The sequence below is a fragment of the Mus musculus genome, chromosome 7, assembly GCF_000001635.26.
Source record: "Mus musculus strain C57BL/6J chromosome 7, GRCm38.p6 C57BL/6J".
Classification (NCBI taxonomy): domain Eukaryota; kingdom Metazoa; phylum Chordata; class Mammalia; order Rodentia; family Muridae; genus Mus; species Mus musculus.
Genome location: NC_000073.6, coordinates 109,420,002 through 109,445,297, shown reverse-complemented (window position 1 = coordinate 109,445,297; position 25,296 = coordinate 109,420,002). Strand labels below are relative to the sequence as shown.

Below are 25,296 nucleotides of genomic sequence, written 5' to 3'. Positions count from 1 at the left end.
TGTCATAAAGTTCTTGGTTCTTGGCTCTGTTGTAGTGTGACGACAGCCCTGTAGATGGCGCCTGAGGTACTTTCTTCGCTTCCCTGGAAGGCAAGGACTGTTTGGTAGGGTGTTTCTAGGGAGAGACTGATGAGCATAGTCTTAAATTGGCTCCCCACGACTCTTCATTAGTTTGGAGAAAGGAAAAATTACAGAGTGGATAAATCAGATAACGCCTTGACTGTGTGCTCAGAATTGCATTACCAATCAGTAACAGGTGGACACACTGTGCATCCAGATGTGTTTCTCACACAGGAATGTAGGATGTCTTATGGCTGAGAATAAATGACCTGAATTTGACCACAGAGAAGCATCAGAAAAAGAAATTGTATATTACATGAAGGCAGGAGGCAGGACTCTTTTGTAAATTGTTTTATTTTTACAGTGTTTAATCTTGTATGTGTGTGTCTAAGTGTGGGTATGTGATTTGTGTGCACATCCTTGAGGAGGCCAGAGGTGTTTGACATCCCTGGAACCTGCTGATACAGGCTGGAAACTGAACTCCGCTCCTCTGGAAGAGCAGAGCATGCTTTAACTGCCGAGTCATCTCTTGTAGTCAAATAATTCCTGTTGCTAGGGTCAGAGAAAAGTTGGGAAAATGTTCCAGCCTAATGGAAGGTAAAGAGACATGACTGTTAGTTTTTGTCAACTTGACATAAACTAGAGTCACCCAGGGAACATGGAACCTTAATTGAGGAATTGCTTCTTATCAGAATGGCCTTAGTGCCAAGGGGATTTTCTTGATTAATGATTGATGTGAGAAAGCCCAGCCTATTGTGGGCGGTACCACCCTTTGGCAAGTGGTCCTGGGTTGTATAAGAAATCAAGGAATGGATGTTTAAGCAATGGAGAGCAAGCTGGCAAACAGCAATCCTCTGTAATCTCTGCTTTGGCTCCTGCCCTGACTGCCCTCAGTGATGGACTGGGACAGGGAAATATAAGTCAAATAAACCCCTTTTTCCTCAGATTGGTTTTGGTCAGTGTTTTATCACAGCAGTAGAAAGCAAATTAATATAACAACTAAATGTAATGTCTGACTCCAGACTAGGTCCTGTAATGGAGGAGGAAAATTATCCTAAAGGACGTTATTGGGTCAATTGATGAAAAAAATGATTCTTCTCTCTATTGTCTTAGCACCTTGACCACTCAACAAAAATGTTTCGACTGACCTCTGTGTTCTCTCTCACTGATCTGTATGTCTGGCTTTGTGACAACATGACTCAGTCCTGATTATAGTTAGCTGCGAATGTGAGAAGCGTGACCCCTTCAACTTCCTCCTCTTCCTCTTTTTCCTCCTCTTAAGACTGGCTGCTCTGATATCATTTCATTTCCATATGGATTTTAGTGTGAGATATTAATTTCAATAACAAGAGACTAAAGCTTTAGCTAGCAGTAGCATTGTCTTTATAAACTACTCAGGGAGCACTGCCATTTTAACCATCCTAAATGTCCAGGAAGAGGACTTAGTGTGTACCAACTTGAACTCTAATAAGTTTTATCTGATGAAGAAGGCTAGGCACAACATTCAAAAACTCATCAGGGGCACAGAGTTTATGGACAGATATTTCTGTCAATTGAACAGTGAGGGTTCTATTTATAAAATAAAAATGCAAAGACTCACACAGACTGCTAGAGCCTACTAGGAAAAAAAAGTCCCATTAGGAAAATCTTACATTTTGAATTACACATTTTCCAAATACAAGTGTCATGGGGGGGGAACCTTAATAGAGCATGCAATAATCTACATATCTCTGACTTTGTTACATCAGAGAAATTGAGTGGTTTGTTTTAACATGAAGGCTTAAGCATTTGTTGTTGTTGTGTTTGTTTTTGCGCAGTACAGGGTATAGAAAAGTACTTTAGCAATATGCTAAGATATTTTAAATAAAACATGAAATTTAATTAATGCATAAATCATCTGGGATTGGTGGCACACATACAGCTTTATAGTCTCAGCTCTTGGATGGCTGAGGCAGGAGCATTGGGAAGAGTTAAAGGCCAGCCTCAATGACATAGTGTGAGGCCAGTCTGGGCTATAGGAGATCTCTATTTCATATAAATCAAAAACTACACACACACACACACACACACACACACACACACACACAGAGAGAGAGAGAGAGAGAGAGAGAGAGAGAGAGAGAGAGTGTTCTAAAACAATAACACAAATCAACCGTTCCTTGACTTAAGAAATCTACCTCTCTGCCCAAGCCCAAACTCTGGTACCTTTATCAACAGGGTCAACAAAAGCTGGAACAAGCTGTGCTAGTTACTCTTGTGTTTGTTCTCTCACCACGCTTCAGTTCTGACCTCTCTCTTAAATGTCAGCAATTTGATACTCTACAGTACCTGACATTACCCTGAAGTGTTTACGTAAATGGCATATCATACTTGCTGCCAATGGTGACGTTAATAATTTCAGGAACAGGAGAGCATATTGTAGTGCTGAGGTGACCCCTGGAATAGAGCGAGGTCCTTGGCAGTGTCTAGAGTTTGTTGTGTTAATGGTTATGGTGCTGCAATTCTTTTCTGAGGACCTGGGCTCTGGTAACTAGCCATAATATTTAATGTGGCTGCTTTGAGCAACTTGAATACTCTGAAAAATGTTTTTCGTCTGGCACAACACCAAGATTTCCTAAGAAGATCCAGGATGTCTCTGTGTGGGTTTCACAGACTCCCGAGTGCATCACCTTCCTGTGTAGCTTCATTGGTTTCTCTCTATAAGGACAAATGCAGAGGTGTTTAGATTATGTTATATTAAGATTTTTTTGGAAGGGGGACTTATTTGAAAAGTATATAATTCAAAATTTAATTTCTTCCTAAGGAGGTTTTAATTTCTGTTGGGGTCTACCACTTTATATGGTGTTTGTAGATGAAACAAGATAAGATGATAGACTGGGGGTATGTGTATGGGGGAATCCTCTAGAGAGGAGGTTGGGGTGGGCTTTCTGAGGAGGGGGCAACTGTACAGTCTGAATTATGAGAAAGCAGCAGCCTTGGAGAGCTAAGAGAGCAGAGCTTTAGAAGCAGAAAAAACAGCAAGTGCAAAGCGTGTGGGGCAGCATAAGATAAACATCAATATAGTAGTCAATAAAAAATCAAAGTCAGAATGAGGGGAACATGGAAGAGGATAAAAGAGAGCTGTAGACATGTGAGCTGCTAAGTTTAGCCAAGTTATTAAAACTGAACTGCAAATCTGAGCCCCATCATCTCCTGGAATCCATGCTAAGAAGGGAAATGAAGTTGATCTCATGGTTTTCTCCCTTCATACGGATAAGGCATGACTATTTTTCCTAACAGAATTGAAAGTTTCTTGCATGGACTGTCCTATGGGGGCATAAAGTAATTATATTAGTTGGCAAGGGCTCTATACCCACAGCTATTTCTTTATAGAAGTGGGGGACTATCCTGAATTTTTGGATGGGCCTAATCTAATCATATGAGTTGTTCATTTATTTTGCAGTCCTGGCAAACCCAGGGCGGTACACATGCTAGGTGGGTCCTCTTTTGCTGAGTTACATCCCCAGCACTCACTCTGGTCCTGTAGAGCCTAGAACCTTCTCCAGATGGAATTAGAGGCCAACTAAATCTCAGAAGTGTTTCTGTTAGTAAATACATATACAGTGGGTGGCAATATAAAACATATTTCTTTTTAGTGGCTTATGAACCAAAAAAAGGAGAAACCCTGGCTTAGATAAGCTGGAAAGATTCTGCTACGGGGTTGGGACATTCTTAAAACCGCTTTAAAGTTAGGCAGAGTGGTGCATGCCTTATATTCCAGTACCCAGCAGGCAAGTGGGTCTCTGTGAGTTTGTGGCCAGCCTGGTCTACACATCGAGTTTTAGGACGCCTAGAGTTGTATAGTGAGTTCTGTCTCAAACAAAACAAACCCTCTAACAAATGCAGAGATGTCACAAATATTTTACTTACTGTCAGGGGAAAAGCTCCATTCTTATTTAAAACTTATTTATTTTTATTATTGTGTCTGCACATGTGTGCACATGTGCTTGTGCCACGGTGCATGTATGGAGGTCAGAGGACAACATGCAGGTGTTGGCTTTCTCTTACCTTTGCATGTGTTCTGGGAATGGGACAGGTTGTCAGGATTGGTATCTTTATCTACTCAGTGTCTTTATCTACCAAGCCGTGCTTGCAAGCCACTGATATCGTTTCTTAATATAAGCAAATGGAGCAAGGCTGATGCTAAAGACTTGCGATAGGCAGAGTTCCAAGGGGAAGATAAGGTGGTACACTCAGCCTTAAACATTTTGGAGGGTATCAGTGAGACAGCTCAGTGGGTAGAGGTTGCACATATGCAGGCCTGAACTTGTTTGAACTGCAAATCCCACAAGGTGGCAGGAGAGAACTGAGCCCCAAGAGTTGTCCTCTGATCTCCATATAAACACGGCAGAGATACATGTTCATATGCACCCAAATAAATGGACCTGTGTGTATGTGTGTATGTGTGCGTGTGTGCGTGTGTGCGTGTGTGTGCGTGTGTGTGTTTAGGCTAGAAGTCAGCTTTAGGTGGTGTTGTTCCAAGGAACTGTCAACTTTGGTTTTTGACTGCTCACTGGTCTGAAACTTACCAATTAGTCTATGATAGCTGGCCAGTAAGCCTCAGGAAACCTCCTGTCTCTACCTCCTTAGTGCTGGGATTATTAGCATGTGCCTCTGTGCCCAGTTTTCAATTTATTTTTTTTAACTTGGGTTCTGGGAATCAACCTCAGGTACTCATGCTTGAAGTCAGTATTTTATCAACTGAAACTATCTTCCCAGACTACAAACACAGTGTGCTTCGATGGTCTGACCCAACTCAGAAAAAACAAAACAAAACAAAACAAAACCCTAGCCTACTGGTTCCTAACCAGTGCTAGAAACACATACACACACACACACACACACACACACACCTACCCACCCGTTCAAAACTGGGACCTATTTAATCAGAATCTCTGAGTGTATAATTTGTGAATCTACACTTAAACACAAAATAAAGTAAAACAAAAATTCCCGGTAGATGTCTGGTGTTGAGCAAGTTTGGGCATCACTGACAGACTGCAGGGGAGGACTCACCAGCATGCCTTTCCAACAATTCTTCCTACCAGTGTTGTCCCTTAACTAGGCTTTGTCAGATGTTTGAAGTTGTTTTTTGGAAGGGTCCGGAGTCTAAAAGCCTTCGTAGGGGTTTGTTAAAGGCGGATCCATGCATGTCACAGTTCAGTGAAGCAGATAGTAGTTTATCTCCTCAAACTCATGCTCAGACTTAGGCTTGGATGGGCAATCATGCCATCTTTCTATACAGGCAAGGGGGACATACAGAGTGCAAATTCTCACATCTCTTCCAGACTCTTGTTAGACGATAGTTCTGTAATTTTCCAGAACATTGCTTGGCCAAGATCCCAAAGTTCTATTAATATAGTACATGGCAGGGAGTATTTGTGGTTGAAAAATGGTTTCCAAAATGAAGTTACCAACTACTTGTGCCCATTTTGAGCACTTTTTTCCCTCCTATGAAAGCAACAGGATTAAGTAGTTGCCAAATGTACACCTGTAAGCAATAAAATTAATTGCTTTGCTGTACTGTTACTGGCTATCAATCACCTTAATTTTAGAAGACATCTGCCTTGAATAATTATGCTAGTCCAAGTAGAGTTGAATTTCTTCCCGACAGCTGCTGGAGAGAGGACCCGCCCACAGAAGCCATTCCTAGTTCAGATCAATAATAGAACATTAGCATACAGCTGTAGCCAGCTTTTCACGGCTCCATTGCTTGCGACATACATTGGAGATGGTCCCACAGAGGCTTGGGACAAGTCTAGAGATATGTTATTTGACTCGTCACGGGCCACTTCAGCCTTTCTGTGAGGATCCACACCCAGCTCTCAGCAGAGACGCCCTGACCACGTTCACATCGTATGAGGCCCCCTGGACGGGCGAGCCTCGCCGCACGAGCACCGGCCGCCTGGGCCATGACTGAGAATAAGTCGGAACATCCCGTCACGATAGCGACAGTGCTGTTGAAAAGCGTTTTACTTGACACGGTGCTCGAGGCAGGCTTCCCCGCTCCGTGTCTGGGGTGCGGCCCGCGGAGACCAGGCTCCCGGGCACGCGGGCGCCGTTGTGCGGCCCCCGCTCTCCTCACAGGCCTCACTTGCGCGCGGAAGGCTGGGGCTTCGCGTTTGCTGTCGCGCTTTGTCCCGGTGCAGACCCCGTCCACCTCCTGGGTCGGCATCCCGGGCCTTAGAAAAGTTCAGCTTCTTTAGGTGTGGCGTTCGGGGCTGGGGGACCACTCGGGTCCAAGTGTGTGCCTCTGTCAGGGGCAGCCCGCCGGCCGTTGTGGTGAGTGGCCTCGCAACGCTGACTCGCCCTACCCTGAGGGAAAAGGTGGGCGGGAGGGTTAGGCAGCCTTCGAGCCCCGTTGCTATGACAACCGCAGGCAAACGGGCCTCAGGGCTCCAGCCAGCGGTCGGCCAGGCGTCCTGCGCGGAGGAGGGTCCTGGGGATGATCACGGACCCTTTTAGGAGTCTCGGGGGACCCAAACACCCGGGACCTCATTTTCCCCTGGTCTGGTGTTTGGGGTGGTCCCTTGCTGCTTGGGTCCATCTTCACTTCCTCACTCCCATCCCATGTTCGCTACAGGAAACATTTTTGAAAGTTTAATGTGATCTCACTCAGGGTAAGTGTGTGTGTGTGTGTGTGTGTGTGGGAAAACGTCCTTAAAAGCCATGGAGTTGTAAGGGCTTGGTGTCTTTTTAATTTCCTAAGAGCCTGACATCTACTAGGACCTCGTTATGTGGTAGCTTCTTAAGTCTTTTTCCTTGCACAGAGTGGATGCTCAGGAGGCAGGGCGATGTTAAGAGCAGTCTCCAGATGATTCTGAGGACAGGGAATTTAAACCTGCTGTCTCTGTTTCCTAGACGCACGTTAGAATTTCTCACACCGTTGTCGGGTGAAATGAGCCTGTATGTGGTATTGCCCTGTGAATGACAAATAGAAAGTGGTTAAGTTAGTTGTAGGGGATAATTGCACATTCGGGGTGCTCCTCACGCCTAACCACAGCGGAGGAACCTTGCCCCCCCCCCCCCCCGCTGTTTTTTGGTCTGACAACCCACCTTCAACATCAGAGCAAGATCAAGCCAGCCTATGTAGGAGGAAGGATCTGCGAATGGAATGCCAAAGCAACAGATTTTGAACTTAAGCTTGCTCTCCTTGTTCTCCAGGTCATGTCTTCAAATTGTGAGCACCACACCGAGATACTACATATCTAAAAGTCTAGTCTGTGTAAGCCACCAGTGTTCTTTTCCTAATGAATCATATATCTATATCATTTTCAAGCCAGGAATCTTGCCCTCATCAGTACCCATTTCCCTTTCTCCTATGTCCATACTGCCATGACTTTGTGTTCATTTTGTCTTCAAACCAAATATCAGATCTAACCACTTCTGTTTCTTCTTCTATCACCCTAGTCTGGGCTACCATGCTCTTACTGTGTCTCTTGAAGTTACCTTCTAATTGGTCTGAAGTCAGTGTCCCATTTTAAAGTATTCCTATTTTATCTCTTGCTCTACAGCAGGAACAATATTTAAAATTTACAAATTGATTATGCTGAGCCAGAAAAATGGCTCCTTGGGTAAATAAATGTGCTTACCACCAAGTCCGATGACACAAAATTGATCCCCAGGACCCACGTGTTGGAAGGAGAGAACAGACTCCACAAATTGTACACAAAATAGATACATAATACATACATACATACATACATACATACACACACACACACACACACACACACACACACACACACACAGCACACAGGGAGGCCCTGAATTCAATCCTAGCACTCTAAATAAATACATAAGTAAATAAATAAATTTAGGCCAGGCCTTATGGCTAGCTTCTACTTGTTTTCTTCCTGATGTAGTCTCTCAGGTAGCTGGGATTGCAAGCATGCGCCTCTGTGCTTGGGGATACATAGACTCTTCTTCAGTTTTCCATCATGGCTTTTTGTCTCACTTCAGGACCTTTGCACATGTTCCTGTCCCTGCCATTGTTGTTCTCTTTAATTAATTCTTGGTCACCCTTAATATCCCAAGGCCAAATGTTTCCTCAAAGTGATCACTATATTTGATTAATTTATCTGGAACAAACCTCCTCAAACATTGGCCCTTCCGGCACAGTTATCTCCCTTCAGTAGCATTTGTGTGTCTGGCACACGGGGGCTAGGGGCGTTAATAACGAGCTGGATGCTTGAGTTACAACTGTTTCCCCATGGCATTCAGTCGTATATGAAAATATCATGCTGTGCCTAGAAGCACAGACTACAGAACCAGACAGATGGTTTACATGTTCATTCTAGTTCTATCACAGTTCCATGCCTGAAACCCGTGGGGCTGATGTTTCATTTTATTGAAGGGTGATATGGTGGATGGATGGATCCTCTGGGATCCAGAGTGTGTATATATTGTACCCTAATGGTCTGAATAAGAATGGCATCCATAGGCTTATATCTTTGAATGCTTGTGGGTGGGCTTTGGGGTTTCAAAAGCTCAAGCCAGGCCCAATGTGTCTCTCAGCTACTCCTCTAGCACCATGTGTGCCTTGTGTCACCGCTCTTGCTCCCTGCCACACTCCCCACCATCATGGTAATGAGCTAAACCTCTGGAACTGTAAGCCAGCCACAATTCAATGCCTTCCTTACTGAGATTTGCAGTGGTCATGGTGACTCTTCATAGCAGTAGAACACCAACTAATTGAACCCTGAATGTCATCAAGTACATTAACTTTTCTATGGTAAACTGAATCCACTCTTACTTGGGATAAAGGTGATACATAGGTTGACATCAGGTTATGGCAAGGTTTAGCAACGAATAACTTACCAAAAATTTATGATAACATTTTGTTTCCATAGCATTTGAATTTTTGAATTTCAGCCTAGAATGTCAGAGTTTGTTTCAGTGTAACCTTAGTTCAGTCACCTTCTCAGTGCCTCAGATTTCTCACTGGGAAGTCAGACATGACAGTAGCACTGGTCTGCCTATAGTTGAATGCCAAATTGCTTTGAGAAGTGAGTGAATGACTCCATGTGAACTACTTGGAACAGTGAATGGTGATTAGTAACGTGTAAGGATCTGCCCTTGTACCGTCTTCTTAGCTCCACAATCACACTATGAATGAAGCTTTATTAGCTATTATTAGTGGCTATTTATATGTGAACTACCAAATGTAATGATGAATGTCTTCATAATTTAATCTTCTCATTGTGTCCTTGTTGCTTAAGATCAGTTTCTCAAAAATGGAATTACAAAGGAACAGGGATGCTGTAGTGTTCTTGAATTGTAGGTCTGCTCTGCTCTCCAAAAAGACTGTACAGTCTTCAGTCCCACTATCAGCTATGTGATGCTCATGTTAGCATTACTTAAAAAAACAAAACAAAACAAAACAAACCTTTGTCCACTTCAGATAAAGTTCCTCCTTATTTTAACTCATATTTTTATTATTTATTTGTTTAAAGATTAAAAATATCATTATTAGATATTAGCTATTTCTTTCATCCAAATTGACTATACAAGCTCTTTGAAAGATTTTCTAGATATAGTGATTGTACGCATTCATGTGTGATACTTGAATACATGCACATAGCATGTAATGATCAGATCAGGGCAACTGACATATTTGTCACTTCAGGCATGTATCACTTCAAACTGTCACCGCTCTTGTTCCCTGCCACACTCCCCACCATCATGTTTTAAGTTTTAAGTTCGTTGTCACTGAATAGAGCTGTCTGATTGAGCTGGGAATATTTGGAGTCATTCCTGCCATCCAGCTTCACCCCCGACCCACTTACTATACCGTCAGTTTTTTTTTAAACCATTGTTTGTTTGGTTTCTTTACCTCGTCTGTCCTCCTTGGCCTATGCAGTACCTTGTATCCCGGGCTTTGGCAGGAATTAACGTGTTACTGGGGCCCAGGGCAGGTTGTTACTTGCCTGTTGGCTACTGTACTAGTCAGTTTTGTGTCAACTTGACACAAGCTAGAGTCATCAGAGAGGAAGGAGCCTCGTTTGAGGAAATGCTTTTATGAGATATAGCTATAAGGCACTTTCTCTAGCAATCTGTAAGGGAGAGTCCAGCCCATTGTGGGTGATGGTGCTGGTGGTCCTGGGTTCTATAAGAAAGAGGTTAAGCAGGCCAGGGGATGCAAACCAGTAAGCAGCACTCCTCTATATTAGCTCCTGCCTCCAGAATCCTACCCTGTTTGAGTTCCTATCCTGACTTCCTTCAGTGGTGAACAGCAATGTGGAAGTATAAGCTGTTTTTTGGTCATGGTGGTTTGCTGTAGCAATAAAAATCCTAGCTAAGACAGCTGCTGAGTAAGGTAGAAAGCAGTGTTTCAGAGGTTAAGTCTCGGGTGAAATCTGAAATGTAGGCAATGCGGACCTTCAGTACAACAGGAGTGGGAAGAGAGAAAACATCCAGGTGGGAAGCAGAGGCCCAAGGGAGATGACTGGGGCTGTGCATGGCTCAAGCAGGTAGAAACTTCATTGCCTTTCCATAGGAACATTGCAGATTCATCTGTGGAAGAAAAGGGATGATGTGGCCACTATGTGAGAACCATTGGTACAGTAAGAATATTAAATCATTTGCTTTTCATACAAGGTTCCCCCCCCACACACACACACAATTTTTTGGGGGGGCAATCTTAAGGAGTGAATGCAGGGCCTCATATTATATACTCCATATCCCTTAGAACGTTCTTATGTAGAGACTAATCAACAACCATATTTTCTTTAAATTTTTTATTTTCTGACACTGGTAAGTCAAGAGGTAATGACAGAGAGCCTAGGGAGAAGGTACAGAGGGTAACAACAGTTTCATACAAGCATGAAGTCCTGGGTTCAGATACCAGCACCTACCTAAAAGGCTGTGTGTAGCCAATAGAGTATCTGTAACGGCACAGAGTTGGAGTATGTGTGCTAAGACAGGATTATTGCTAGCTGCTAGCCCAGCTCCAGGTTCAGTGACTGACCCTGACTCAAAGAAAAAAATAGAGAGGGCACCTGACGTCGTCCTCTGGCCTCTGTGACTATACTAGCAGGCACACATAGGTGGAGTGCGCACACACTCCACACCTACCCACACTTGCAACACAAACAGAGTTAACAGTATACTTCCTCATAAAAAAATTCTTAAAAGAATGAGCTCCAAAGGTTGGTGCTCAGGTCATCTTTGTGTTTGACTGAAGAGGGAAGGGACCAGCTGGGCTGTATAGGGAGGATGAGGAAGGCTTCCTGAAGTGGCTGCCAGATACTGTAAACCTGTAGACTTGTTTCTTATCTGTGAGACTCCGAGAAGTGGCTTCTGAAAGAGAAGATATAATCCCAGAGATATTTTCTACTTTTATCAATGTGATGATTCTTCATAGTGCTTCACACACTCACAGTTGCTACGTACTGAGAAATAATGTCTATTTTAAAATAGACGCTTAAATATGGAAACTGTGACCAAATTAATTGCTGCCTTTCTGGTGTACTTATAGGAGGTGTTCCTCCCCCTCTGACTGCCACTGCATATTAGTGAGCCTAATTATGTTTTGCTTGGATTTATCTTTAGGGTTCTAGAATGTGAATAATGGGCACACTGTTGTTAAACTATATTAATATATCTGCTCTAAATTTACTAACTAAATTGTACAGTGCATAAGAAATGAACCACCTCCTAAGTCTTTGTGGGTTTTAATGGCTCAATGTTGTTTTTAAAGACATTTATAAAGTGACAGTAATAATTTTAATAACTAATTAAAATATCCTTTCTAAGTGTTGAAGACTACATAGAATTACCTTTTAAAATAATCACTGATATTGACATGGCAATAGAGGCAAGACTACTGGGGGGGGAGGGGGAACAGGGCCAATGAGAGGCTGAGGAGGACAGGGAAAGTGATGAGTGTGGGGCAAATGAACGTAAGTGAACATGTGTGAAACCATCAGAAGGAAAACATTGCTCTTACAATCACCAGAGAATGAACAAAACCAAAACAAAACCATTGATGTTATCACTTTGAATTCCAGGTAGGATGAGTAATAAATTAGGAATAAAATAAGAAAAAAAAAACTCCAAGTTTTTTGTGTGTTTCTACTTATGAAGATAGATTTGATACTGCTAACAAAGTTTGGTGTGGTACTGCACACCTGTAATCACAACACTTGAGAAGCCGAGGCAGGAGGATTGAAAGTTTGAGGCCAGCCTGGACTTGTCTCAAAAATTGTTACTATTGTCTTATTTTTGGACATGAACTCTTTAGAAAGCAATGTAAACTATTATAAATATTTATTCAACAAGTGTTTGATGGGTGCTAATGATGTTTCTAGAATATTGAACTATGTCTTCACATTTGCATTGCATGTGCAAAAAGTTTGCTTGTAGCTCAGTATTTTAACATGAGCTGGTAGTTATTGTGAAAACTGGTCATCTCAACCCATAACTATTAGTTCATAGATTCATAACAAAAGCACTACAGAAAATGCATTGAATCTGGAAGGCTGGTGGCCCCTGAGGTGCTGGGCATTGTGTGGTAGTCAGTTCCCACCTACCTAGCTGTGAGACCTGTGAGGTTCCTGAGGCTGGCTTGAATTCTCTCCAGTTTGTTTGCTGTGAGCAAGTCTTACTTAGGATGACTTCCATGAGTCTTAGGGAACTTTACTGCCTGAGATTCTGTGGAGAGAGTTCATATTTTTGAATGTTTTCATGGAATTCCAAGTAATTTTCTTCTCAAACTTCTTTAAAAAACATTTATTTATTTATTTGTTTGTTTGTTTGTTTATTAGTGTGTGTTTGCACACACATGCACATATGTGGTGTGTACGTGCATATATTGTGCATTGTTGTGTGAAACTATTCTATGGAGTTGTGAACAAATCTTTACTAATACAAGATGGGGAAATGTTGACAGACCACCAGAGTCCAATTTGGTGAACCAATGAATTTGTATTGTGTTACTAACAGGAGTATGTTGAGGGCTACTTGCGGGAACTGCAATGATTCAAAAGCTCCTGCGACACCAGAAGCCCACCCTAGCATGGAAGACGGCTTACAGAAGCTGGAACCTGGAGCCCATTGTATGGCTTCCAGGCAGCTGGACAGGCTGGAGACTGTCTCTTGCAGGCGCCTCTGACTTCTTAGCAGTCCTTAGTGCTTGGAGATGGGGAGAGGTCTAGTACATTTGGTCAGATTCTGGGATTTCCTGAGTCCCCCGAGTTGTTTGCTTCCTGGATCTTAATGAGCTTCCCCTCAGGATGGTCTTAGTCTTTAGAACTTACAGACTTCTACACACACACACACGAGGAGGTCAGAGAACAGCATGCGAGAGTCAGCTCTTGCATTCCAGCATGTAGGTCCTGGGGAGAAAACTCAGGTCTTCAGGCTAGGCAGCATGTGCCTTTACCTACTGACCCATCTCACTTTTTAAATTAAAAAAAAAACTTTATTTTATGAATACCAACACAATTTATATGTCATTTACCAGGATGTTTTCAAGGTTCATTTCTGTTGTAGTGTCCTGTAGCATTTCATTTACAACCATGACCATTAGTTGATGGTTATTTGTGTTTTCTTTCTTGAGCACTGTAAATGACGCTGCTGTGACTGCATGTGTACAAGTATTGGCATGAACCTGTATTTTCAGATCTCTTGGGTATGTATCATATGCATGAGTAGACTTGCCAGTCTCCTGTGAAGTCTGTTAGCTTTCTGACTAACTGTTGAACCCTATCCCAAAGCCATTGTACCACCTTACATTTTTTCAGCACCTTGCAAGGACTTAGAAGCAGAGGCAAAGGATAGCTGTGATTTCAAGGCTAGGCTGGTCTGGATAGGAAGGAAGGTCCAGGCCATCCAGGGCTGCCATTCAAGACCCTACTTCAAAACCAAACAGTCCCTGAAGGGATCTTCCGAAAAGGAGATTGGTTAGCTGTGGGAAGAGAGGGGAAAGACAGCTGTTTTATTATAACATTTGAAGAGTTGTTCAAATACACTCGACAGAGGCCAATATTTTGGTCTTATGTTCTGGCCCTGCTACTGAGTACCTGTTTTTTGTTTTTTGTTTTTGCTTTTTTCTTTTAATCCACATTCCTTTCAGCCTAAAATAATTGTGTCGTCAGAAACCTAGCATGCAGCGCCTGTACTGATGAGATCTGGATGCTGAGCAGATTGAGTAGCAGCGTGGTAGCTTTTTGAGTTCAGCCATCAGTGAATTGAAATTGTAATAGCTGTATTTATTATACTCAGTTCCGAATGAGTTATTAATAAGCCTTTCCTTGGTCCCATGTTATCTCTGGTTTACAGGCTAATTTGTTTTTAGTAGAATTTCCCTAAATTCTATTGGATGTTTTATTACCAGAATGTTTAAAATGGCTGATTGCTAGGATCTTCAGGGAAACTAAAACCTTAATTACATCTAGTATTTTTATTATAGTTGATTCTTTAGATGAGTTCAAAAGAACTTATTTAAAGAAATGAATTGCCTAGTATTGATTTATGTTTTTTTATTCTCCTGGCACTTTTCACAGTGCTTATTAAGCCCTACCATGTTGGAAGCAGGGGATTCCTGAGTTTGAGACTCTTCCATGTGACTATTCACTAGTGAGTAAATGTTGATCAGTTTGTAGACATAACATTTAGTTCTAGGTGCCAGTTTTCAGTGACTGTATTGACAAATTGAATTTTATCTGTGGAATTAAAAGATGAGAAACAGAGAGAGAAAGGGAGAGAGAGAGAGAGAGAGAGAGAGAGAGAGAAAGAAACACAAATATATGCCTGATTTGTAGGTAGCCAAGCCCTGGTGCTGTACATGTGAATATATATATATATATATATATATATATATATATATATATATATATATATATATATATATATATACACACATATATACACATATATAACATATACACACATATATAAATGTGTGTATATATATGTTTAATATATTGACTTATGTTTTTAGTTTTGTCATCTAATCCTATTGTTATAAAGGGATATTGATAGGCTACTGAGCTCTCTGAGTATCACAGAAAATGCTTTTTATTTTATTGATCACATTGATTTTCTTAAAAAATACGTGTTTGCTAAGTCTTCAAAAACGGAGCTCTGAAATAGCTCTAGTAGGAGTAGCAATTGAAAACTGCTAGTTTACTATGAGGTGATTTCAGGAAGATCTATAACTGAAATAGTAAGGACATTCAATTAGTGTCTTTGATATTCAAGAGTAGAGAGCGGGAGAGCTACAGTCATTTTTGAAATTGTGTTTTCAGAGTCAGTTACTAATTGGATTGTAGAGTACTGTATTAGAGCTTTAAATGGCACCACAATTCATTGCAGTGCTGACCAGGGGTAATATATGTGCAGGTAAGATGAAATCCATCTTCATGAAGAATGACTGGTTACAAAATGATTCAATCTGATTTTAAAATAAAGCAGTAAGTGAAACCAGTAAGGTTTCAAAAAATACTTAGGGCCCCAGGAAAGAAGATTTAGTGCATTTAGCTTTCAAACAGTTTCTCCCTGTAGATGAATGCCTTTAAATCGATTCAAGTTATCAAGCCATTAGATTAATAAAGCAAGGGAAGATTTCTATTTTCTCTTTGGTAAGGACCCAGACTTCAGGGACAGAGCGGTCTCTCTCTTCCTTTTTAAGTGCTAAGCCTCTGTCTAAATCTTTGGTCCTCTTCTAAATCAGTGGAAAACCCTGTTTTCTGCACTGAGCCTGAGCTCAGCATGAGTGCTATTAAAGGGTTAAGATGATGACTAGAAATGATGACAGAGGCTTGCAATCCAGCATTTGGTGTGCTGGGTGGAGGCTGGAAGATACAGAGTTCAAGGCCAGCTTTGGCTACACAGCACATGTGGCCGGTCTGGGCTAGTTGAAGCCCTATTTTTTTTTTTAAATTAATGTTTTGCTTTGATATTGTGAAGAAGAAGATCACAAACTGGGAGATGTTCCCTAGTGACAAGGATATAAGTTTTAGAATTAGAATTATTTATTATTTTCTACTCAAAGAACTTGAGACATTATGATGGATCAGTTTTTCTTGAATACCTATATAGCCCAGGCGATTGGTATTAGAGAATATGAGGAATATCTTTAAGTTCACTGGAGAGTGAGGCAAATACTTGTCTACCTTAGTGAACAGACTGGTTGATTGATTGATTGGTTCATTCATTCATTCATTCTTCATCTCTGCTAAAAATAATTTTAAACTTTCATGGATGATCTTCAAATTCCAGCCTGAATATTGTGCAATGTAAATAGTAATTTTAAAATGTTGAAATAATGATTTTCCCCAAAATTTGGATATCTGATGTGAATACTGAGCAGAGGATTTTCTCACTTTATGCCTAAACATTTCAATAACAGTGTGGAGTAAAAACATGACAAAGATTTTTTGTTGAAAATATACAAGATCTTTTCTTTCTTTCACATATTTTTCTGAAAATATAGTAAGATTGACTCTGGAGCAATAGTTTTTGCGTATTTGTGGCTTAGGCACCTAGCTAGGGTATGGAACCAATCCCATTCCTCCAACTACTTAGTGGCCTCTTCTTCTCCACAGATTGTATGCAAAATTTCCAGAGCTCCTCGCCTTGCGGGCTTACTCAGAGTGTGGGGGTGAGGATGGGACTGGGTGCCCGTTTATCTCAGTTACCAACTCATATTATTGCAAAGTTCTTGAGTTACCTTATCTTCGGCAATTTTGCTTTTAGTAAGATTTCTTTTTGTCCCGTATGGGAGCCCTGTTTTAGCCTTAGTTACTCTTTATTCAGAAGGCTGGGGTAGGAACTTTCCATGTGCTTACCTGCTAAGTTCTGACTAATTTGTATCATTAGATTATACTCGGTTTTCCCTTCCCTTTTTCCCTTTCAGCAAACAGCAAACACTGATCACCTACTGCATGCATTGTCCCAAGAGTCAGGTGGGGAGCTGTGCTGAATAGTGGGACTGAGTATAATAAATGTAAGAGGGGAGAAAGGTACTAAGTAATTACGGTCAAGCATGGTATCAGAGTCACGTAGAGTACTACCAACCCAGAGGAACAGAGAAACTGATTCGTGTATGAGGCCGGAGAAATAAGGGAGCTGGGAATTGACTATTAAGATGCAGGTGGAATTTAATATTTAATTAATAATTTGGTGCTTGTCAGACTGTATGAATTTTGGGCATTGATTTTTCATTGCAGTGTGGTACAACTTGTAGCCATTTGGGAGTTTGCAATATCATTTTTTATCTTTAAAGGATCTCTTCAGATAAGTTTTGTATGTTTGCCTCCAGAGGCTTGGATGGAGATGCCATTGCTCACAGTCTCTCCTCTCTTAGTAACAGAAGCTTCTCTATCTTTCTACCTGCTTGCCCGTTTCTGAGGGAAGCTGACTTGGCTGCTAGACAGTTGTCATGATTAGATTCTGTGCCTCTTTGATTGTTTTTCTAAAGTTTTTGATGTTTATGTTGATTATAATGCTATTTACTTTCCATTTTGAAAATCCTTACACCTGGTCTGATGATGGCTTAGTGGGTGAAGGCACTTGCTGCCAAGCCCCGGTAGTCTGAGTTGGATTCCAGGGACCCGCATGGTAGAAGAAGAGGAACAGTGCTCCATCTTTGCCAAATGCCCATCTCCTTCTCTATAAATTTGCTTATTCTCGACAGTTTATATCATTGAAACCTTACAGCATCTATTCTTCTGTACCTAGACTATTTTATGTACTGTGATTTTGGTCTTACACAAATGCCCATCAGCCAGAGGCTCATGTGGACCTTATTTGTGTAGATCTTAGTTTCTGTGCTCTCTTCCCTCAAATAGGCTAGACTTCTGGGGGGAAGGATCCAAGACTTACAGGAAACTGCTTCTTGGTGTTAATTAAGCTAGTATGATAGGATTCTGCATATTCTTTGCCCTTTCTCCCTCTTGCCTGCCATGTAATGCTTGGAACCATTGTATTTATCTATCCAGGTTTTATTTATCTATTTTATTTTATTTTGGTACTGGTGTTGCACCTGAGTGCTGGGTAAGCATTCTGTCAGTGATCTGAGTCCCTAGCCTTTTCTTTTTTCTTTTGACAGAGGGTCTTGCTAAATGGCTTGGGATGATGCCTTAGACTTGCAGTCCTCTTGCTTCAGCCTTTTGTGTTGCTGGCTTTATAGATACATGCTACCATGTACTTCTCAGAAAGAATCAGACTAGCAAATGCTTTTCAGATCTTTGCCTTCTCATTAACTCATTTACATATCTTTGGTAGAACTGAATTATTGTCTCAGTTGTAGGCTATACAACTGGTAGGCTCTACGTGTTGATTTAGTACAAGAAAAACAACAAGGTCATCACACATAATTGATTAAGTCTGCCTGCAAATGATGCATAGGAGAACATTTTTCCTCTGTGGTGTCACATCTGCCCTGCTTCTGCTGACTGGAGTTCCTAGATAGGCATTAGGTAAGTATTGATGGGTACGGTTTAACGGCACTTAGCAAAATGCTAAATCCCATAATAATAGGTTTATTGCTTTTATATTTCCAACTATAAATGATTTTTTTTAGGATATTTTCTGCTATTAGGTTGAAATACATGTTTGAGTAATACTATATTTGTTAGTGGATATTAATGGCAGAGAGAATTATATTATAGTCTGAATATCCTCTGGAATCTATCTCACCATATTGTAGTATTTTTGTAATTATTTTTGAGTTGTAGTTTAATAAATATAGCATATTATCCACAATTTACAATTGCATTTACATAAATCTCTCTTTTTTCTTATACTGAATATGTGTAAATGTTATGAATAAGATTTGAGAGGAACTTTTATGTCATTTTAATGGGCTTATGCATATATTGGATAGCTGAATTGCAACTTTTAATTTCAGCTTGGAATAAAGAATTTGAAATAGTGAAATGAATCAGGATGTGTCAGGACAGTGATGTGTCAGGACAGAATTAAACGCTGCTCATTTTATTTGAGTGATCATATTGTTTTATGGTAAAAAACAGACTGTTTTACTCTAAGTGACAATTATTTTGTAGTGAAGAAATATCTTGAAATTATACGTCATTTTTCAATTTTATATGCATTTTTGTCAGCTTAAAATAATTGCTGATTTGGACTTTCCCTGGGAAAAGAGGTGACAATTACATTATTAACTTTGTAAGAAACCGTTTTTAGGTCATTAATCAGATATATTGCTTAAAGCAGTAGAATATTATAAAGTTTAAATCCTATAATATAAGCTCAGGCAAGAGATAAATAATTGTAAAGTGCCGGGTGTGGTAGTGCAAGTCTAGTGCTCCCATGCTCGGGCATTGGAGGCAGGAACATTGGGGATTTGGGGCTAGCCTGGGCTATATTTCAACAAAAAAACAGACAGACAGACATTCCAAGTACTAAACTTCAAACTAAGACAAAACAAAAAGCTCCAGAGAGATAAGTTAATTGTAGAAAAAGTAAAATCTATGTCTCATGGCTCACACAACAAGAGATGGTGTGCCACACAGCGAGGGCTAACTGTGTCTTCTGTCAGCGGGAGCTACAGGAAGAGCTGGGAGCCTGGAAGGATGGGGCTGTGAGCTTGTTCTGTTTTGGCTTAGGAGGCAGTATTTGGAGGACTTCACCATGCTCATACTGGGGCAGCACATAAACTTCCCCGTGTTTCCCACAAATCACCACTCAGATAAAGGGCCCTGTTCTGTTACACATAGGTATAGCTCATACATACTTCTGGAGATGGGAAAGCTAACTGAACTGGTTCTATCTGGGTTTGCTATAGCTAAACCTCTAAGAACTGTATTCCTACTATTGTTATTCCCAATATCTTCTGAATATCTTCTTCCTCTGGCCATAGTTTCTTACAGCCAGAAGTAATAATGGTTTTATAGAGCTGATGTCTGTGCCACATGGTGTTAAGGACACTTTTCATGTTTGGACTCATTAGATCTTCACGCAGATCTCATGAAGTTGGTCATACAAGTTTTCATATTTTATAGACAGTTGCCTAACTGACGTTACACAGCTAGACAATGATGGAGGGAGGTAAGTAACGTACCAGAGCCACTGCTTTAACTCTATTCTGTGTTACCTTGTTTGAGATTAAAGAGTTAAAAATGGTTGTTATCAATGGTTTTGTGTTTGTTTGTTTTACTGCTGAGGATTGAATCTGGAGCCTCACGCATACCAGAGGAGCTAAGGTGTATGCATCTCCCTGCCACCCTTTCACTGTGCATTTTGAGGCCGTCTCATTAAGTTACCCAGCCTGGGCTTTACCTCACTCTGTAGCCCAGACAGGCCTTGACCTTTAAGTCCTCTTGCCTCAGTCCTAGAATAGGAATAGCAGGGATTGCAGGCCCGAGCCACCAGACCCAGTGTTTTCAGGGCTGCAAACTTGGTTTCAACAATGTTGTAAAGGTTACACAGAGCTGTGACTGTTAACAAGACAGCTTGTTCAGTAATTTTTAAAAATTCCACTAGAGGTCAGTCTATTACCTGGGAATATGAATATTGTTGCTTTCTCTTCTTCAAAGTGGAATTTTTGTTTGTTTAAGCAGTGTGTTATGGAAGAGACTAATGTAGCTGAATAGAATTTGAATTATAAACATAGTCAAAGAATCCTTTTTCATGTGTGGTGCTGGGGATCAGTCACTCTGTCACCCAGCTGTGCCCTGAGTCCTCAGAGTCATCTTTACAGAAGCAAAAGCATGCATGACTATTATAACACCCAATATTGGCTCAATAGATTATATTTGCAGAATTCAATCAAGATACCCTGGTGAAATGACATCTGGGATAGAAAGACTACTTATTGACCTTGATCTTTGTTTTCTATAAATTACTCACATTAAATATTAAACCAGTTTTTTCATTACTAGTGTTTCAAATTCCTTTTCTTGACTCATTTAATCAGTCAAGGCTGTAGGACATTCCCAGAGGGTAATGAAGCAATGAGATTATTTGGTGCTCACTAAAAGATATGCTGAGAATTTTAGGGCAATATGAACATATGCTTTTTTTCCTTAAAAAGTAGAATTTCATTTCTCAGCACCTATTTTTAAAAAAGTAACATGGTGTTGGGATTAAGAAGTTTTTTGGAAGCAACATTTTGAGCCTACCTCTGTGCTTGTGAAAGCAGTGTTTTATTGTGGAGGCATTACACATAGTCATTTGTAAGGTCTAGTTGGTACAGAGTAATTACCTACTTGCTCTTGATGTATGTAATGGTTCTGGGTACTGTAAGTTAAATAAAGCCTTTTAGTCAGCCTTCAAACTAACTGAAACAATCTCACTTGGCTTCAGATTTGTCACACTGAAAATGAATGACATCATGCAGAAGAGGCTAGAACAAGGAGGAGAGCTACACACAGGAGGGTGGGTTGGCACAGAGTGTAGTACTGGATGGTCAGTGAGTTAAAGCCATGGCACCTTGAGCCATGAGGAGTGAGAAATGAGGAGGTCTTATACACAGAGATCTGCAGATCAGACAGGATAGTAGAATTATAGACAAACAAGTTGCCTCTAAGACCAAGAAGTCTCCAGAGGCAGCAGAGAACACACGAAGAGGAAGACAAGAGCTAGTGATTTCTCAGCAGTCTTACCCCCGTCTGTAACTACTGAATGCCAACACCATGGCAGGAATTTTACCGCACGCCCCTTTTCTCCTTGCAGTAACCATATGCTCTGCAAATCCCCCTTTACAGACAAGATGGACGAGGCTCAAAGAGTTTCAAGAACTTACTAAACTGAGATTTGAACCCAGGGCTTGTGACCCAGCTATGAAACTCTTGTCTCCTTGTCTCCTTTTTAGTTTGCTCCCGTTTTCCCCCATCCTGTCTGCAGTAAGGATAGCTGTAGGGGCTTACATCCAGTGTGAAATTAACCCCATAGGTAAACCTCAATTACAACAAAAGTAGAGGGTTATAACTTCTGCAGGGAGGCAGATTGGGGATATTTTTGTTAAAAATTGGAAGTTTCTCACCACAAGGACCTCCGTGCTCTGATTAGATGGCTGGTGATGGACCTGTTGCCTGCACTTCTCCCTACTTTGTTGTTTCCCCTTCTTCTGAAATCCTCTAATTATCTTACTAGGTGTTCCCTCTGTTGGCTTCGTTTTTCATAAATGACACTCTTGGAGGTGGCTCTCAAGGACTTTGCAGAGTCTTAATAGGCAGCGCAGTGGGCCAGCCAGCGCAGTGAGCCAGCCACCAGGGCGGTTGAGGGATCACGGGTTGGGCTGCGTGGACTTTTGTCGCTTTACTTTTACACCTGCAGGCAGCAGTGCTTCTGAGACCTTTCCGTCTTTTAAAGATAGCTTTGATCCTAGATCTCTTTCTGCTTGGCATATGTTTTTGAAGAGGTGAGGACAGAATGTCAGCTTTCTTCTCCCAAAGGCACTGGTTGCTGAATTTCCCCTGTAATCCAGGACTTTCATCATTCCCTCCATGTTGATGGTTACACTAGACCTGGTGAATAGCATTGATCTTTTGTTTTTTGACCCAAGTGACTGGTTAATGGTAAAAGGTCCATCAGCTGAGAATGCTTTAATCAGGGCCTCTTTTCTTTTCTTTTCTTTTTCCTTTTCTTTTTCTTTTCCTTTTTCTTTTTTTTGTGGTTGAGTTAAGGTCTATCTTCGGTCAACTGCAAAAAGTCTTTCCCAAGTTTTTTTTTTTTTTCCTTTCCACTTTTTTCTCCTGAAGTTGCTTAAAGATGATACTAGAAGGAATACATCCAGGTTACACCAGGGCAAGCAAATGGAAAGCTCTTCTCTTTAAATGGATTTTACTCTCTTGGGCAAAACTTTGATTTGTTTTGACAAAATAGCACAAAATTCTTAACCTGGAAATATAAGCTAGCACCAGATCCCCACGAGCCAGAACTACTCTGCAGAAAAGGCCCAGATGATGCCTCAAGGCCAGAGTGCCTGCTTGCTCCCGGAAGGAGCTGGGGATGAAATGTCGTGTATCTGTTCTTAATCCAGTCTGCAAGTGTCCAAGCATGTTTGCTTTGTTTTGTTTTACCTCTTTGCCATTTAATAGAGAAAGAGGCAGCTAGATATGGAGTACCTAAGCACCTACCCCTGACTGGCAGCTGGCTTCCACCAGCAGCCTTGCTCCTTAACACACTTTCTAGTTGCTTTCATGCTTTCTTTACTTTCTTTACATGCCGCTAAGGCCATATCACAAATATAAATATAATCACACCACTCATTACCCAGACTGAGTTGCCATTTTACATTGCTCTTACAGTAGAGCTGCACATCTTTAGTTTATGAGCCCTAAAGACCTGGTCCTTCTGACTTACGGACAATGGTGTAGTCTCTAGTGCCTCTTCATAGGCCAAATGGGAACTCTGACTTCCTCAGATCCACGCTCCTTTACAACAAGTTTTTTCTTTTCTGAAGAGAACATATTACTGTCCTTTGCATGACTGCTTGGATAGCTTTTTTGTAAATACTAGTGTAATCATATATATATAAAGAACTCAAGAACCTGTACTCCAGAAAACCAAACAACCCTATTAAAAATGGGGTACAGAGCTAAACAAAGAATTCTCAACTGAGGAATACCTAATGGCTGAGAAGCACCTAAAAAATGTTCAACATCCTTAATCATCAGGGAAATGCAAATCAAAACAACCCTGAGATTCCACCTCACACCAGTCAGAATGGCTAAGATCAAAAACTCAGGTGACAGCAGATGCTGGTGAGGATGTGGAGAAAGAGGAACATTCCTCCATTGCTGTTGGGACTGCAAGCTGGTACAACCACTCTGGAAATCAGTTTGGTGGTTCCTCAGAAAATTGGACATAGTTCTACCAGAAGATCCAGCAATACCATTCCTGGGCATATACCCAGAAGAGGCTCCAACATATGCTCCATTATGTTCATAGCAACCTTATTTATAATAGCCAGAAGCTGAAAAGAACCCAGATGTCTCTCAACAGAAGAATGGATACAGAAAATGTGGTACATTTACATAATGGAGTACTACTTAGCTATTAAAAACAATGAATTCATGAAATTCTTAGGCAAATGGATGGATCTGGAGGATATCATCCTAAGTGAGGTAACCCAATCACAAAAGAACACACATGGTATGCACTCACTGATAAGTGGATATTAGCCCAGAAGCTCAGAATCCTTCTTAGAAGGGGGAACAAAATACCCAGGGAAGGAGTTACAGAGACTAACTTTGGAGCAGAGACTGAGGAATGACCATCCAGAGACTGCCCTACCTGGGGATCCATCTCATAAACAACTACCAAACCCAGACACTATGGCAGATGCCAACAGGAGCTTGCTAACAGGAGCCTGATATAGCTGTCTCCTGAGGGGCTCTGCCAGTGCCTGGCAAATACAGAAGTAGATGCTCACAATCATCCATTGTATGGCACACAAAGTGCCCAATGAAGGAGCTAGAGAAAGGACCCAAGTAGCTGAAGGGGTTTGCATTCCCTTAGGAGGAACATCAATATGAACTAACCAGTACCCCCAGAGTTCCTTGGAACTAAACCATCAATCAAAGAAAACACATGGTGGAACTTGTGGCTCTAGCTGTATATGTAGCAGAGGATGGCCTAGTCGGTCATCAATGGGAGGAGAAGCCCTACTTCTTGTGAAGGTTCTATGCCCCAGTAAAGGGGAATTCCAGGACCAGGAACGGGAGTGGAAGAGTTGTGGAGTAGGGGGAGGCGGGAAGGGATAGGAGATTTTTGGAGGGGAAGCTAGAAAGGGGATAACATTTGAAATGTAAATAAAAAAATATCTAATAAAAATAGCCTTTTTCTTCACACATTTTTTTTTTAAACAGTAGCATTTGGTTTTACACTAGGACCCTGGGTTATCTAGTCTCAGGTTCTTGGTTATCTAAGCAGTATTGATTATAGTTTCCAAGTCACGGAGTGGGCCTTAAGTCAAATCAGATAGTGGTTGGTTACTCCCACAGCTTTGAGTGCCACTAATACACCACTGTAGATCAAATACATCATTGTTTGTGGGTATGTTGGTGTTTACATTTCTCCTTTGTTAGCATGCAGAGCACCTTTCTGTACCAAAGATGCTAGCCCACTGAGGTGAAGGCTCTATGTAGATCCCAGGTGGCCTTCTCTATGTTCAATGATTTATGTATGTTTTGTCTTTAGCAATGGGACCTTGCTTCAGCTTGTGGAGAGCAACTGATACTCTTGGCAACATTCTGGGTTGTTTGGGACCCTTTTGGCCAACAA

General features: G+C 41.2%; 1 protein-coding gene and 1 long non-coding RNA gene across 20 annotated transcripts in view; one reads left to right on the top strand and one right to left on the bottom strand.

The window, feature by feature from the left end:
- Window positions 1-397: 397 nt before the first annotated feature.
- On the bottom strand, window positions 398-6,680 carry 1700095J03Rik (RIKEN cDNA 1700095J03 gene). The gene is made up of 2 exons (NR_152110.1): window positions 5,116-6,680; window positions 398-647 (listed from the first exon to the last, which is right to left on the bottom strand). It is a non-coding gene; the product is annotated as an RIKEN cDNA 1700095J03 gene (long non-coding RNA).
- Window positions 6,130-25,296, top strand: part of Stk33 (serine/threonine kinase 33) — a 159,956-nt gene continuing 140,789 nt past the window's right edge. For 8 of the 19 annotated variants that reach the window (XR_003946376.1, XM_006507228.4, XM_017321942.2 and 5 more), the window contains exon 1: window positions 6,423-6,719. The gene's annotated coding sequence lies outside the window, so the exon portion shown is untranslated. Of the gene's footprint in view, window positions 6,720-7,272; window positions 7,325-13,660; window positions 13,733-25,296 lie in introns of those variants that run through there. The other 11 variants (XM_011241649.3, XM_017321939.2, XM_017321940.2 and 8 more) reach the window with 10 other exon arrangements.